Source organism: Salmo salar, chromosome ssa09, assembly GCF_905237065.1.
Source record: "Salmo salar chromosome ssa09, Ssal_v3.1, whole genome shotgun sequence".
In the NCBI taxonomy this organism is placed as follows: Eukaryota; Metazoa; Chordata; class Actinopteri; order Salmoniformes; family Salmonidae; genus Salmo; species Salmo salar.
In genome coordinates this window covers 136,526,197-136,539,252 of record NC_059450.1, presented here as the reverse complement: position 1 = coordinate 136,539,252, position 13,056 = coordinate 136,526,197, and the positions used below count along the sequence as shown (strand labels likewise).

Here is a 13,056-nt window from a genome sequence, read left to right as displayed (position 1 = left end):
TGTGATAAGGTTAGCGATAAACTGAAATCCAAACTGAACAGAACTACACTCTCTTCTACCATTGTCTTAAATATATTTAATGGTCGCGTTGCAAAAGCTAAATTGTCGCAAGGGAACTTTTATTTATTTATTTTATTTCACCTTTATTTAACCCGCGTAGCAAAGATTATAGCAAACACCACTGAAACGGAATTGGTGCTCGCTAGCTTTGCAAATTCAGCTATTGTTGGAAGCCAGCCAATATGAAACAAACTATTAAAATTACTAAAGGTTGCAGCATATGTCGTGTAAATGGTGAACTCATACAGCTGTCAACTCTTGTCATTTTAATCCGTTTCACATTTGCTAGCTACCTTTTAGATCGAAGCCCAAATAGAATGATAGAAGATGATAGAAGCCCATCTCCTACTGTAAATAACCTACACACTGTGTGTAGCCAGCCAGCCAGGTAGAAAAATGGCAGAAAAATAAAAGACGGACATCAGAGTATTTTTCAGTACACCAAAACGCATAGTAAGAACCCTAGTAGCCTAATATCTCAAAGACTAGTTGATAAAATGTTCATAAGAAAGAAATGAAATTCTAATGGAAATGTTTCACAATGATGTCATTAGGTAGAGCAGGCAACAGATGGCGCACAGACAGCAGAGTTGGGGACAGATATGCAGGGCCAGACTGGCAGAGACAGGGAGTCTCAGGTAAGTTTGAGTCTTTGTTTGGCAACATTATGAAAGGTTCTCAATTTTTTTTACTTGTAAAATAGGAACATAATTGGAAAATGCCATGGATACCCCCACTCTCAACTTAAACTAGTGACTGAACTAAGATTTGTTAAAGGCAATGGCATTGCTGTTGTGATTAGTTGTGTAGTTTTGGGTACCGGTAGTTAGGAGTACGGCAAACACCTTATTTCTTTGGTTCCTCAATATACATTTACCATATTACAATGTAGGCTATGTTTTACAGCACTACTTTTGGTGTCCCCCTCAGGAATTGCTCTTGAGAAAATTTCATGTAATTGTCCTCTCCAAAGTTGATATCAGATTTTCGCCAATGCATACAGACACCGGTTAGTCAGGCTGATTGAGGTAGTAAATACATGTAGATGTGACTGCATATATGATGAACAGAGAGTAGCAGTAGTGTAAAAGAGGGGTTGGTGGGTGGTGGGTGGGTGGCTGGACACAATGCAGATAGCCCGGTTAGCCAATGTGTGGGAGCACTGGTTGGTCGGCCCAATTGAGGTAGTATGTACAGTGAGGGGAAAAAAGTATTTGATCCCCTGCTGATTTTGTACGTTTGCCCACTGACAAAGAAATGATCAGTCTATAATTTTAATGGTAGGTTTATTTGAACAGTGAGAGACAGAATAACAAAAAAAAGTCCAGAAAACGCATGTCAAAAATTTTATAAATTGATTTGCATTTTAATGAGGGAAATAAGTATTTGACACCTCTGCAAAACATGACTTAGTACTTGGTTGCAAAACCCTTGTTGGCAATCACAGAGGTCAGCCGTTTCTTGTAGTTGGCCACCAGGTTTGCACACATCTCAAGAGGGATTTTGTCCTACTCCTCTTTGCAGATCTTCTCCAAGTCATTAAGGATTCGAGGCTGACGTTTGGCAACTCGAACCTTCAGCTCCCTCCACAGGTTTTCTATGGGATTAAGGTCTGGAGACTGGCAAACATACAAAATCAGCAGGGGATCAAGTACTTTTTCCCCCTCACTGTACATGAATGTAGAGTTAAAGTGACTATGCATGTATGATAAACAGAGAGTAGCAGTAGCGTAAAAAGAGGGTTTGGGGGGCCATTTGATTACCTGTTCAGGAGTGTTATGGCTTGGGGGTAAAAACTGTTGAGAAGCCTTTTTGTCCTGTTCCCACAAAGAAATTACAAACTGCAGTATTTCGCAAATTTTCCGTCTCTGTAAATAATTTTGGAACTGTTGTAGTTCTACTACTGTGCTTCTTGCTTGTCTATCCCTACAAACGAAGAAAAAGCGGTTATAGAGTGTGTGTATGTGTCATGGATCCCTCCGGACCTTTCATCACGCACACCTGTCCCCTATTCCCACTGATTAGTATTTGTATATATGTGCCCTTTGTTCACCATGGTGCTGTCCATTATTGTTACAATGTCCGTTGGTGCGTGTGAGTACCTGTGCTGTGTGTTTTGGGCCTTCATGCCCTTGTGGATTGCGCACTCATTACGGGTCTCGTCCCGTGCGTTAATCATTGTGCGTGTGTGTATTTATTCGAGGTACTCCTCGCTATTTTGTTTGGGTTTCAACCCCGTGTCTTTGTTACGCATTACGCATTCCTGCGCATGTCTCCCGAATCATTCATGCCAGCGTGACAGAATAATCGACCATTAAGGGAGACAGCGGGAATGATCCGTCCGACGCCACTGCTACTGGTCCGTCCGACACTGCCGCAACTTGCCGACACTGCCGTTCCTATAATCGTCCTCGAGGCCGTTGTCATTGCGCTGCTGGTGCAGCGCTTCAGAGGTGGGGGGTACTGTCACGGATCCCTCCGGAACTTTCATTACACACACCTGGCCCTATTCCCCTGATTGTATTTGTATATACTGTATTTGCCCTTTGGTTTCCATTGGATGGTCCATTATTGTTACAATGTCCGTTGGTGCGTGTGAGTACCTGTGCTGTGTGTTTTGGGCTTTCGTGCCCTTGTGGATTGCGCAGATGATTATAGGTCTCGTCCCATGCGTTAATCATTGTGCGCGTGTATTTATTTGAGGTGATCCTCGTTCTTTTGTTTGGGTTTCAACCCTGTGTTTTTGTTACGTGTTTGTTTGGTCTTCGTCACCGTGCCTTTACACGGTGCGCCGTAATTTGGGGTATAATAAAAAAAAACTATTACGCATTCCTGTGCCTGTCTCCCAGATCATTCATGCCAGCGTGACAGTATGTCTCCTTATGAAAAAATATTAATATATTGATGTGTATGGGCTCATCTCTAAAAGAGACCTTGGTCTCAGCCTGACTCAAAATAATGGTTAAATACTATAAATAAGTGATTACTGTCTTTGATTTATATCAAATGATGTTCAAATAACTGTTGGGTATAATAGATAACTGCCGGGTTATTATTATTTTTTTTAAATACAAAATTCTTCTCATTTTCAAACAGTCCATTTCTATTTTCCAACGGGTCAATGCATTTGGATTATGTTTTTTTCTCACCTGAGTAGCCTCGTTTCAATGCCAAAAATAAAATTAAACCATCTAGCGTTCAGTGAAATAACAACACAATGTCAAATACAGGTAGCCTAGTCAAATAATTAACATCCAATCACATTAACCGTTACTCTCGGTCCGTATGTAGCCAAACGTAGCTGCTGCTCATTTCGTTTGCTCGAAAACTGATAAATGGTTAACAAAAAGTAAGAGACACATACCAGCTATACTGGTAGTACTGCTACTACCAGCAGTACTACACCTGCACCTGTCAATGACACAAGTTGTTCTGTTTCCACAAGCGCATCCAATGCTAGCATCAGTAATTCTACATTTGTTGTTAGCCCAGCTAGCATGGACACTGACAGTTGTGAATCTGATGCAGCCGAAGAGTTACTGCCACCTTACCCGGGAAAGCACCGAACAACAGACATGGACGTTGGACCATCGAAGAGGCACAAATATGATGAGAACTACATTGATTTGGGGTTCACTTATATTGGGAGTAGTGCCTTTCCTCAGCCACAGTGTGTTATATGTGCAAAAGTCTATCTCAGAGCTTGATGAAACCTTCACTCTTGCGCAGACATTTAGAAACAAAACTAAGCCAAAAATAAGCCACAGGAGTTTTTGGAGCGAGAATTAACACTACTTTTGAGTAGTAAGACATGTATAAAAACAACAAATACCATTAATACGAAGGGACTAGAAGAGTCTTATATGGTGAACTACCGAGTGGCAAGGACAGGCAAGGCCCATACTATTGTAGAGGACTTAATTATTCCTGCTACCGCGGATATGGCTGGGACAATGCTGGCGGAAAAGGCCCAAAAAACAAAAAAAACACTGATTCATGACGCATCAGTCACATGGCAGGAAATGTTTTGAAACAACTGCTTCGCATACAAGCCAGTGAATTCTATGTGTTACAGCTGGATGAGTCAACAGACGTGGCAGCTCCTGGTATATGTCCGTTATGATTATGGGGAGGGGTCAATTAAGGAAGACATCCTCCTCTACACATCATTGGAAACCAGGATGACAGGAGAGGATTTTTTTAAGTACTGAACAGCTTTGTGACATCAAATGGACTTGGTGGTCAAGATGTGTTGGTATCTGTACTGATGGAGCAAAATCCATGAAAGGGAGACATAGTGGAGTTGCTCTCGACGCCACTTGGGTACACTGCAGCATCCACCGAGAGGCTCTTGCTGCAAAAGGAATGCCTGACAGCTTGAAAGACGTTTTGGACACTACAGTGAAAATGTTTAACTTTGTTAAAGCAAGGTCCCTGAACTTTTGTGTGTATTTTCTGCACTAATCAGTGACAATCTGCACTAATCAGTGACAATCTGCACTAATCAGTGACCATGTAACGCTTTTACAACATACAGAAGTGCATTGGTTATCAAGTGGCAAAGTATTGACACGTTTTTTTGAATTGAGAGACGAGCTTAAAGTTTTCTTTACTGACGATAATTATCACTTGTGTGACCGCTTGCATGATGACGAGTTTCTCACATGACTGGCCTATCTGAGTGATGTTTTTTCTCACCTGAATGATCTGAATCTAGGATTACAGGGACTCTACACAACTATATTCAATGTGCGGGACAAAATTGAGGCTATGATTAAGAAGTTGGAGCTCTTCTCGGTCTGCATTATCCCTTTCACGCCCTGCCTCCAGTCCAGTTACCGATATCTGATCAAGAGAGCCTCATCGAAATTGCAACAAGCGGTTGTGTTAAAATTGAATTTAATCAGAAGCTACTAGCAGATTTCTGGATTGGGCTGTGGCTCAGAGTATCCTGCCTTGGCAAATTGTGCTGTTAAGACACTGATGCCCTGTCACGACTTCCGCCGAAGTCGAACCCTCTCCTTGTTCGGGCGGCATTCGGCGGTCGACGTCACCGGCCTTCTAGCCATCGCCGATCCACTTTTCATTTTCCATTTGTTTTGGCTTTGTTTTACACACCTGGTTTCACTTCCCCAATTACTTGTTCATAATTTAACCCTCTGTTCCCCATGTTTTTTTGTGAGTGATTGTTTGTATGTTTTACGGTCTGTTATGTGGGCTTGCTTTATTGTATTGTATTTGCCTATTTTGAGTAAATTACGTTTATTTACTCATATCTGCTGTCCTGCACCTGACTCCTCTACACAAGCTACACACAGACCTCATTACATGCCCTTTGCAACGATGTACCTATGTGAGAGTGGATTCTTGGCCCTCACTAGCATGAAAACTAAATACAGGTCCAGAGTGTGTGTGTAAAATGATTTACAACTGATACTTTTTCCAATACAACCCAATGATGCAGAGTTATGTGCATCCTTTCAAGTTATCTACTTGCTAAAAATCTCTCGCCTGCGATCATTGATAGATCGATAGTAGTAGCTGTGCATGCACCGTTGCCGATGTCCTAAAACGAGCTATGTTTTTAAACATGCTCTTCTTGTTTTCCCAGGCAGTAGCTATTCTCTGCAAAATTCATCCAGATTACCAGAGTTCTCGGATGTGTGTTTTCCTTTTTTTTCCAGCCCTCAACGAGCAGAAACCACACCACAAGAACTCCTCTCTCTCACCTATGGATCCACTGAACACACTGTCCAAATTTGAGTCCGAGATGGAGCCGGACAGGGAAACTACTCTCTCTTCCCTGCCTTGGACAACATGGCCAGTCTGAGAGGCGCTGCCGAGGCTCTAGAGAAGTTAAGCAATACCAAATGAACAGCATGCACACACACACATCCTCATTCTGTTGTATGTGGGAGGACAAATAGGCAGCCCCTACACTGGAAATATAGTGTTGGGTCTTTCTGCTTGTACCGGTATAAGGATAAGTCTCATACTTGAATATTTATTTGCCTCGTCTAAAGCTATGTCTACATAAATATGAATAAGCCTGTTTATTCTCTTTCCATAGTGAACCACCTAACAATGTTGCAGACAAGCTCAATCTCACATGGATTGATGCTGCACAGGTGGAGTATTTTTTAACACAGCACCGTCTGTAGGTTATTGTATATACCATGTTGACATTTAAAATCAGATTGCTGTCTGTCAGTGAAATACAGCTGCAATACAACAGTCTGCGCTTTCCCAGATTGTACTGGAGGGAGCTGGACGCCCAATGCACATCAAGAAGATTAATCAGCAAATCAGTGACAGGGGATTGGTACAGTCCAAGTACTGTACAACACTTTAATCAATTCATAAAACAAACAATTTGAAGCCATCTATAGATATATAATACATTTTAACTTCTATGGGCTAGGTGGGACACTTGCGTCCCACCTACTCAACAGCCAGTGTAATCCCGTGGTGCGTTATTCAAATACCTTAGAAATGCTATTACTTCAATTTCTCAAACATATGACTATTTTACACCATTTTAAAGACAAGACTCTCGGTAATCTAACCACACTGTCCGATTTCAAAAAGGCTTTACAACGAAAGCAAAACATTAGATTACGTCAGGAGAGTACCCAGCCAGAAATAATCAGACACCCATTTTTCAAGCTAGCATATAATGTCACAAAAACCCAAACCACAGCTAAATGCAGCACTAACCTTTGATGATCTTCATCAGATGACAATCCTAGGACATTATGTTATACAATATATGCATGTTTTGTTCAATCAAGTTCATATTTATATCAAAAACCAGCTTTTTACATTAGCATGTGACTAGCATGTGACTAGCATTCCCACCGAACACTGCCGGTGAATTTACTAAATTACTCACGATAAACGTTCACAAAAAACATAACAATTATATTAAGAATTATAGATACAGAACTCCTCTATGCACTCGATATGTCCGATTTTAAAATAGCTTTTCGGTGAAAGCACATTTTGCAATATTCTCAGTAGATAGCCCGGCATCACAGGGCTAGCTATTTAGACACCCAGCAAGTTTAGCACTCACCAAAGTCAGATTTACTATAAGAAAAATGTTATTACCTTTGCTGTTCTTCGTCAGAATGCACTCCCAGGACTTCTACTTCAATAACAAATGTTGGTTTGGTCCCAAATAATCTATTGTTATATCCAAATAGCGGCGTTTTGTTCGTGCGTTCAAGACACTATCCGAAAGGGTAAATAAGGGTGACGAGCATGGCGCATTTCGTGACAAAAAATTCTAAATATTCCATTACCGTACTTCGAAGCATGTCAACCGCTGTTTAAAATAAATTTTTATGCCATTTTTCTCGTAAAAAAGCGATAATATTCCGACCGGGAAAGCCTGTATACGTACAAAGAGAGAGAAAATAAATACATCTCGTGCCCTCGTGCACGAGCGTGAGTCTCAGAGTACTCTGACCAGCCACTATCCAAACGCGATAATGTGTTTCAGCCAGAGGCTGCCTCGATATCATTCAGCTTTTTCCCGGGTTCTGAGAGCCTATGGGAGCCGTAGGAAGTGTCACGTTACGGCAAAGATCCTCAGTCTTCAATAAAAAGAGCCAAGATGAACAACAACTTGTCAGAGAGGGCGCTTCCTGTTTGGAATCTTCTCAGGTTTTTGCCTGCCATATGAGTTCTGTTATACTCACAGACACCATTCAAACAGTTTTAGAACCTTTAGGGTGTTTTCTATCCAAAGCCAATAATTATATGCATATTCTAGTTACTGGGCAGGAGTAGTAACCAGATTAAATCGGGTACGTTTTTTATCCGGCCGTGTCAATACTGCCCGCTAGCCCTAACAGGTTAAAGCAAGACAAAATGTATCAACTGCATCCATTCAAAAAAACATTCCTTATAGATCAACAGCATGATATTCCCAGTATTCATTCCTCAACTGTCCATAACCACATTTACATCCTATTTCTGAACAGTGCGAAGTTGAGCCTTGAGGCTGTCATTTACCGTGAGGTAAGGCTAATGAGTGAGACACTGCAATGGCTGTGATAGGCCCAAAGCTCTTACAGCCTGACTACACCCCTCGCGTCGTGTGTGCGAGCTTTGCAAAATACATTTAGAAATCTATATTATTCAATTATTGCACCCACACTGCTCGCGTGCGCCAACGAGCATCTGCGTTGCCAAGGGCTAAAATAGAAGTAATTTCTATTTGTGACGCAGATCGCGCAGCAAGTCCTGCCTCTCCTATCTCCACATTGGTTTATAGAAGCAGGTACCCACATGCCATCTCCTCATTGGTTATACCCACGTGGGTGACTGAAAGACGAACGAGGTTGGTGGCGGTAATGCACCTAATTTATGAAAGTTGCCAATCGCAATATGAAGTCCACAGAAGAAAAAGCCTGGAAGGAGGAGAGATGACTAGAAACGATTCGGTTGACCTTTTATGTGTGGATTAATTGTCGGAGTAGAGGACCTTGTGCATTTCAGGTAAAATAACAATTCAATGTTTATATCCCAAGACAAATGAGCCAACAACAGCAAGCTAGCTAAATAGTACAAATTAGCTAGCAAGTGCAAGCTAGATAGCAAAATTGCCATAAATGTTTACTGCTTTTCAACTTATCCCCAAATTAATGTAATTGGTTCAGAGTTTGCTTTGATATTTTAACTTGCGTGTCGTGATCGCGTTTGGTGTGGGGGGACAAAATAAATTTATGCACGATGGCGCACAATGGGGTACAACGGCGCACATGCACAGCCGGTTTGGGTTCCGTGTTAGCATTTCCATTTTCTTTGCTGTGTTCGAATGGACTCCACACCATGGTCACAATAAATTAAGCCTTTCACATTATTTTCATTATTTGTGCTGTACATTATCGAAGTGGATATTTCCGTAATAGAAATCTAAAATCTCTTCCTTTTGTTATTGAAAGACAGGCCATTAGTTGAACGTAGGACAGGTTTGCACATCAAAGGCCTGTACCTTGAACCAGAGAAAATGCAATAGCTCTCTTTCAAATCAAATCAAATCAAATGTATTTATATAGCCCTTCGTACATCAGCTGATATCTCAAAGTGCTGTACAGAAACCCAGCCTAAAACCCCAAACAGCAAGCAATGCATGTGAAAGAAGCTAAGAACCTAATAACCTAAGAACCTGCTACAGTGTGCAGGACTAGAACATTCATCATGATGTTCTCTAAGTAGCACTTAACACAGGCTTGATCTTAGTCATTCAAGGTTACAACAGTGAAACCCACCCTTAAGACATGTCAGTTCCCCAAGACATAGCCTTCGCCTCAGTATCCCACTATGTTGCAGACACAGAAAGACAGCAGGAGATTCATGAGGGTTGAGAACAGAAATGGGGTCTTTGCTCTCATTATGCAAAGGATATCAGAAGAAATTCCTTTAGTTCAATTATATCACTGCTGATCTGACAAATATACACACTTAGGAGAGTGCAGTTGAAGATCAATGTGTTTGGATAATGAACATTCTTATTTTTTCTTTATATAGTCATTGTAGCTATGTTACTTTGCTCTGTCATAATTTTTCTTTTGAGTTGCATCAGTTACTTTTCCAGATATACCTCATCCACATAACATTGTCATTGTATGCACAATCCTTTGATGTGGTCAAGAGTGTGTATTGTGGCCTACATTGCCACTAGTATTTGGATGTGGTGTTATGATGCAATGCCCACTCTATCCATCCACAGACAGATGATGAGGGGCAACAGGCTCTACAGTCCTTCACCACCCAATATTTCATGGGGTGTCCCCCCAGTCAAACTTCTCCAGCTTGGGTTCTGCAGCCTCTATGCCTCCCTTCCCCTCCCCCACAGGTCTCTCTGAGACCAGGCCCAAGAACAAAACAGGCCCAAGCTAGAACCCGACCGAAAAGTACCGACTAAAGTACCTCAGACTACACAAAGCAGCACGGGCCATGATATTTGTGAGTAAAGTCAACAAAGCAGCAAGGGCCATGATATTTGTGAGTAAAGTCTACATACTAAAGACAATGATTTGAATCAGTATTATTCAAGTCATTTCTGTAACACAATGAATTCAGATGCTACATGCTTCCCCCATTACACTTAAATGCATAGTCGATGTGTAGTAGACTATGGTACTATAAGCTGAGGGCTGAAGTCACTAATTGAAGTCACATGGTATGTAACCCACAGGAGAATGCAGCTCTCTGTGATGAAGTTGCACACTTGGAGAAGTTTGTGCGAGTAAAAGAGGAGCACAGGTGAGTACACTCATGGCTGTGCATGTAACCCAATACCTTCCCTCTAACTGCATTGTATTGATGCAAAAACATTTTCACTTTCGGCCACTGATTGACAGGTACTTTGAAAACTGTTTTTGTTGTCTAATCAGTCATCTCTTGTCCTTTATTTTTCAGGTTCTTACTGAAATCGCTGTCGCAGTACCAGTCTGTGTCAGAGGGGGAGATGCTTACTGCTGCCAGTACCAGTTCTCACCCCCCTGTGACCTTCAGCTCCAGCCCAACGTGGGGGTCAGTCCTGCCCGGGGGTCATAACCTGGTCCCTAAGCCTGGCCTTCCTAAGAAGCCCAAGAAAGAACGAAAGGAAGGAGGCAGGGAGAATAGAGAAGAAGACGGTGCGTAGAGCCATGTTTATACCAGACTACCTGTAGATTAGACACATTCTTATGTCCTGTGGTGATGGGCAGCACAATGTATTCTCCATAAAACATATTTTCCTCGGACCAAAAAGAATGTTGAAAAAGCGGAAGGTTGCTGACAGGGGGTCTCGTAAGCTGGTTTAACTGGTTATGGATAGGGGGCAGTATTTCACGGCCGGATAAAAAACGTACCCGATTTAATCTGGTTATTACTCCTGCCCAGAAACTAGAATATGCATATAATTAGTAGCTTTGGATAGAAAACACTCCAAAGTTTCTAAAACTGTTTGAATGGTGTCTGTGACTATAACAGAACTGAAATGGCAGGCCAAAACCTGAGAAGATTCTATACAGGAAGTACCCTGTCTGACCATTTCTTGGCCTTCTTTGTCATCTCTATCCAAAACAAAGGATCTCTGCTGTAACGTGACATTTTCTAAGGCTCCCATAGGCTCTCAGAAGGCGCCAGAATTTTGAATGATGACTTTGCAGTCCCAGGCTGAAAAACAGTAGCGCATTTGGATAGTGGTCGATCTGAGAACAATGAGACGGGTGCGCGCGTGTACGTGAAGAGTCCATTTTAGATTTTCAGTCTTTGAACGGAAAGGACGTCTCCCGGTCGGAATATTATCGCTTTTTTACGAGAAAAATCTCATAAAAATTGATTTTAAACAGCATTTCACATGCTTCGAAGTATGGTAATGGAATATTTTGCATTTTTTTGTCACGATACGCGTCCGCGCGTCACCCTTCGTTACCCTTCGGATAGTGTCTTGAACGCACGAACAAAACGCCGCTATTTGGATATAACTATGGATTATTTGGAACCAAACCAACATTTGTTGTTGAAGTAGAAGTCCTGGGAGTGCATTCTGACGAAGAACAGCAAAGGTAATCACATTTTTCTTATAGTAAATCTGAGTTTGGTGAGTACCAAACTTGGTGGGTGTCAAAATAGCTAGCCTGTGATGGCGAGCTATCTACTCAGAATATTGCAAAATGTGCTTTCACCGAAAAGCTATTTTAAAATTGGACACCGCGATTGCATAAAGGAGTTCTGTATCTATAATTCTTAAAATAATTGTTATGTTTTTTGTGAACGTTTATCGTGAGTAATTTAGTAAATTCACCGGAAGTGTTCGGTGGGAATGCTAGTTCTGAACGACACATGCTAATGTAAAAAGCTGGTTTTTGATATAAATATGAACTTGATTGAACAAAACATGCATGTATTGTATAACATAATGTCCTAGGAGTGACATCTGATGAAGATCATCAAAGGTTAGTGCTGCATTTAGCTGTGGTTTTGGTTTTTGTGACATTATATGCTAGCTTGAAAAATGGGTGTCTGATTATTTCTGGCTGGGTACTCTCCTGACATAATCTAATGTTTTGCTTTCGTTGTAAAGCCTTTTTGAAATCGGACAGTGTGGTTACATAAAGGAGAGTCTTGTCTTTAAAATGCTGTAAAATAGTCATATGTTTGAAAAATTGAAGTTTTCGGATTTTCGAGGAGTTTGTATTTCGCGCCACTCCTTATCATTGGATATTGGAGAGGTGTTCCGCTAGCGGAACGTCTAGATGTAAGTTAACTCATTGCTCTGGACTCCTCAGGACGTCCTGTCTTCCCCATAGTACTTGGGGGTCTGACTGTGTACAGTCTAGGGGATGTCTGTGTCTCAACTCATACTTATGCCTCACATTTGCTCTGTATAAACACTCTCCAAATGATCTTACATGGTTTTCTCCATGTCTCCTCACTTGCATGACCACTCTCAGTTGAAAGTACTGAACAGATTTTCACCATATTGTCCTCCCTTATCATTTTGCTCGGGATCATTATCCATGAAAGGAGACCAGGAGAGGCTATTCAAGACTGTTGGGACACAGCCCATGACTGTTCTCAGATCAGTGGCTAGAGAATAATAAATTATGTCCTTCCCTGTTCCAGATCATCACAGACAGCATGCTATTCCATGACCAGTGTGCCATCTACCCAGTGGGCTTCTGCAACACACGCTTCTTCGCCAGCATGAAGGGCCCTGATCAGCAGTGCCTCTACACCTGCCAGATACACCTGCCCCCCCTCAGCTCCTCCTTGTACTCTATGCAAATTATCTGATATACTGTCTAATTATGCAAACTGAATTACTGATTTTGGGAGATTTTAACCTGGATTGGCTTTCACCAGTATCCGATAAATTAAAATACATTTGTACTGAGCTAAATCTAACTCAGCTGATAACTAAACCAACCCGTCCCAACTTTAAGAACCCAGTAAAATCTACTCTATTAGACATTATTCTAACAAATACCCCCCATA

At 41.5% G+C, this 13,056-nt stretch overlaps 1 pseudogene; it reads left to right on the top strand.

The window, feature by feature from the left end:
* The first annotated feature begins 5,824 nt into the window (after positions 1-5,824).
* Positions 5,825-12,855, top strand: LOC106612944 (transforming growth factor beta regulator 1-like; annotated as a pseudogene).
* Positions 12,856-13,056: the final 201 nt, after the last annotated feature.